Source organism: Aegilops tauschii, chromosome 2, assembly GCF_002575655.3.
Source record: "Aegilops tauschii subsp. strangulata cultivar AL8/78 chromosome 2, Aet v6.0, whole genome shotgun sequence".
Lineage (NCBI taxonomy): Eukaryota > Viridiplantae > Streptophyta > Magnoliopsida > Poales > Poaceae > Aegilops > Aegilops tauschii.
In genome coordinates this window covers 211,977,044-211,981,807 of record NC_053036.3, presented here as the reverse complement: position 1 = coordinate 211,981,807, position 4,764 = coordinate 211,977,044, and the positions used below count along the sequence as shown (strand labels likewise).

The 4,764-nt window shown below is 42.5% G+C and overlaps 1 long non-coding RNA gene across 2 annotated transcripts; it reads left to right on the top strand.

Moving 5' to 3' along the window:
* Nucleotides 1-417: 417 nt before the first annotated feature.
* LOC120973245 (uncharacterized) lies at nt 418-2,878 on the top strand. Of its 2 annotated transcripts, none has more exons than XR_005767686.1 (2): nt 418-1,341; nt 2,260-2,878. It is a non-coding gene; the product is annotated as an uncharacterized lncRNA (long non-coding RNA). The 2 variants fall into 2 exon arrangements; XR_005767685.1 differs by having other exon boundaries at nt 418-1,417.
* Nucleotides 2,879-4,764: the final 1,886 nt, after the last annotated feature.

Genomic DNA, 4,764 nt, shown 5'->3' with positions numbered 1-4,764 from the left:
CCCAGTAAAAAAAAGAGTGTACTGATAACAAAGGCTCACGAGCTGCACAACGCCGCGAGAGAAGCTAGCAAAGGTTGTTGAACGAGTGGCACGTGTGAGCATCTGAGTGCCCATCACAAGGATCTGATGGTACAACTACTGGATCCTGCTGTGATCAGTTTGGAGCTAGGCAAAGTGTGCCGGTGTGTAAGTAACTCGTGGCGGCGAGGGAGAGGCCTCCCGCCGTGACGTGGGGATGAAAGATCTGCGGGAAATCGTAGCGTGATCCACGCAGAAAGTGACACTGTCGATCTCTACTGCTCTGCAATCTCATATATATATATATATATATATATATATATATATATATATATATATATATATATATATATATATATATATATACTAGTACAAATCACCGTGCGCACCGGACAAAAAATTAAAACCTGCTCCACTTGCTATTATGCAACATTCTTCAATTTTTGCAAACGTCTGAAATAAGATTACACTGAGTTTTTTTTTGACCATGAATTTTGGACGTACCTAACAATGTTCGTCATGAACTATTTCAGCTCCGCACTTTCATTTCATCGTATGAAAGAGTAGTTGTGTATGAAATAGTCTTCAATCAATTTTATGTTTTGTTGTTCAGAAAACACGGATATTTTTATTTTATTTTGAGAAGGTTTTTTTCTTAAATAGAAATTCAAGAATAATTTGTAAGAGGGAATCATTTTTTTGGTGATGATTATTTTTAATATTATATTTCATTTGTAAATATATTGCAATGTTTTTTGTGCTTATACATCCCACAACCACAAGCTTTAAGCAGTCTACAATCTGAAGCCCGAAACGGTAGAGCACTAAGAGCAGCCCACCCATCAGCCGACATCGTCCATACTCGAGTTCACTCCACACACGACACGAATCAGTCAGTAGGCCGATTCCCAATTCTCTAACCTAGCTGATGCGTGACGGCGACGCCGGCCGACGACTCCAACCCTCAACTGGCCGGTGGGAGAAGCAGGACCCAGATTTCAGTTTGTTACTCCCCTGCTCGGGTGCTCTTGACCTAGCTGCTGGTCAATCCATGAATCGTCTGCTTCAAAAAACATATATGTCTCGTCAACTTTGATCTCTTTATTTGAATCTGGTTCTTAACATTATGTAATGGGAAAACAGGAAATAATGTCGAGCTAGATGGGGATGGAGGTGATGGCAATGGATCACGATCTATCTGATTATCTGATTCCAGCACAATCGATTCAAAACATTCAGAAATTGGCGTAGATGCTAATATAGTTGGTGACATTGGTGATGGCTCTAGAACACCTGATTCAGCAATTTTTGATTTATTTGAAGGTTGGTTATCCAAATCCTCTACAATGTTCAAATCAGCAATGTCATCTATTTTCTGCAGATACAACATAAATAAAAGGTAAGCCTCAAACCGTTAGTTTGTTCATAGAATATTTCAGATTGCGCAAAGATAGAATCAACATGGAATTGTATTAAACATGGAGCAAATAGAATAGGCTGATGTTGCCACCACCAAACACATAAATATATTTGGTATTATATATGATGCAAAACTAATCTCGAGCATTGATTTACTCATTGACACAAAACTGACTAAAAGATCAAGACCGCCGCTTTTGTTCATTTACTGACTAGCATCTATGAATATTTCAAGCTTGAATCAAATAGGGAGAAACAGAACTTATTTGCCAAACCTATGGTCATTTTGTTTGCCATAGTTTTTGTAGCAACCACATTTTACCTGGGGTTACTCAACCAAGCATGCCAACACAAATTATATATAATTGGTCTAGGTATACTATTTTAACAGGAACTAAAACACAAATTTTGTTATGTTGCATGCTTCATTAATTCTTTAAGCAAAAGCTAGCTCCCTTGGTGATTCTTTTCAATTAAAGACTTTATTTCTTGACTGCAAGTACGTAGCACCTACAACTGAACTGAAGATCAGCAAGTATTTAAGCAAGACATATGTTTGGTATGCATGTGTTTTAACTAGATCAGCAAAGTTTCTGCACATCATGATTTTAGGGGTGAAGAAATCATGTGTGTCAATGGCCATTGATTAAACAACAGTATTGTCCATGAACTGTGGTAACTCTTGCCTATAAAAACTGCATGAAAAAAACAGTCTTGCTTCAGGTGAATTTTTGTGTTATCATCTTTTGTACAGGTTGAAACGAGCAAGAGTTAACTTTTGTGGTTTGTTAACAAGATTGTTCATCATATCCACTTGTGCAGGTACCATAACCAAAGCAAATCTGAATCCATGTTGAACATGATGCAAAATTATCTTCATCTGACAATACAGTGATCCATTCTAAATTTCATCAAACAGTAGACTGAATTTCATCAAATGTGGGCCAGACGCTGCTGGAGCTGAAGCTGGCAAGAGAACGGGCACGAGCAGTAGCTGCAAGGCCAACCAGAGCACACGGGCACAAGCAGGAGCCCGCCGCGACGGCTCGCCCCGTCCCTGGACATCAAAATCAATCAAATCATGTACATATATTATGAATCGGCATTAAAAGAATATGGTATAATCACTATATTCCAGCATAAGGCACCAGTATAAGCACTCAAAAACAAACATGCAGTCAAACAACATAGTAGATCAGTGGGCAAACCCTGATCCCACAGAAGACAACTCTTCATCATGTAGGATCAAATACCACTTGATAGCTAAAACTATAATGATGCCTCATCAGAAAACTCATCAAACCCAATGTATTCTGTGACAAAAAAAACCCTTACCTGGTTGACCTATATTTTTGTATCATAGCCCTCAAGTTGTCAAAGGGAAACACCATTGTAGTACCCAAATTCGACAAATTCATCAGGTTCTATGCCCATCAAGTAATATTCAAGATCGTATATAGTCCATATTGAAATCTCTAAAAAAGACTTATATTTAGGAACGAAGGGAGTAATAAAATAGAGCAGAACTGTTTTCTAGAAGTACGCCTTCCACAATAACACAGCATTCAAGTGTAGTGATTATATTGCAGAGCTCATATAAACCCACTGGTACAGAATCAATCATACACTAAACTTTCTTTACATGGAATTGGACATTAAGTTGCAAGTTTTATATTGAATTAAAAGGCAACCAGCTTATATTGAATAAGCAAACAACAACCTGTGAAGACTAAAATTCATAGCTGCCTATTAACCAAAATTATCATGTATAATATGTCTATATGCTATACAGTGGTTAGATTTGGAAGCTAATGCAATCAGCAAACTATTTACTTGCAATTTTGCACTACCTTGTCCACCCCAAGTTCCCTAGTACTCTCTCCGTCCCAAAATAAGTGTCTCAACTTTGCACCAACTTTAGTACAAAGTTGTAATAAGGTTAACACACATATTTTGGGACGGAGGGAGTATAAAATAATGAACAATATAGATATACAAATTAAAATTAGCACAAATAGATTCTCAAATTTATATATTTCTAATCACCCTTCATAATTTGAAGTCTTTACAGTTCATGTGTGTATCAGTATCATATGAAAATAGATCAAACAATACCCTGTGCACTTCAACCATAACAGGAAAAAAATTATGAAATACATATGCCACCTGATACCTGTCTATGTGTTTACTAGACATTCTACTGCAAATTATCACATATCAGTCGGCACAACAAGGCAATTATGTCACATAGGTAACTACTAACTACATTTTGCTAAATGGTTTTAGGCTACCAGCACACAAGTCAGCAGCAACATCGGTAGCAGACAGGATTCATGCATGGTCCCTGATCGATTGATTCACACCAAAACAGTAGGAGTAGACACCTAGAGGATCTGAGCTGAATCACCAGAACAGTAGCACCAGCTACCGAGAGGATCAAAGCTGAACTGAGTAAATAGCATAAAACTACTAGTTTACAGGCTATGGTTCCAAAAAACTACCACTTTTTAATTTTTCTCAGATAACTACCAAATGGGCGGTCGGCTGTTTCAAAAAACCCAAATCATCGAGTCTTTATAAGTTGATCACGATTATGACAGGTTGGGCCCACAGCTAAACAAACCGTTAGTTTGACCTTAGTTTGACCGTTAACTTACATGTGGGGCCCACATGTAAGTTTCTTCTTCCTCTTCTCTTTCTTCTTTCTCTGCCTCCTGTACCAGACCTCTTTTCTCCTGAGCCGGCGACCCCCTCCCCCTCCCAAGCCGGCGACCCCCTCCCCCTCCCAAGCCGGCGAACCTCCCCCCAAGCCGGAGCTCCTGGTGGCGACGGTTGCAACAAGGCCGGCCTCGTCCGCGGCACTCCAGCAGCGGCGCAGGCCATCTGTGTCGAGCTTGAGGAGCTCGGGCCAGGGGATGGCGGCGGCCGCGGGCGAGGCACGGCGTGGGGGCGGCGTGGAGACCTGAGCGGAGCCCCATGGCCGGCGGCGCCCCAGGCGGCTCCCATGGCGCGCGGGCGGCGTGGAGACCTGAGCGGAGCCCCATGGCCGGCGGCGCCCCAGGCGGCTCCCATGGCGCGCGGTGGCACGGCGACCTGAGCCGGAGCCCCATGGCTGGCGGCGCTCCAGGCGGATCCCGATGGCGCGCGGCGGCGCGGCGACCTGAGCCGGAGCCCCACGGCGGCGCGCCCGGCGACCACCCCGGCCACCCAGGTTGCGGGCGCGGCGACCACGGGCGAAGCCCCATGGTGCAACGGCGACCACGGGCAGAGCCCTTTGGAGGCGCGGCGGCGACACTGCAAGGACCCGATTGCTTTTTAAAAATGATT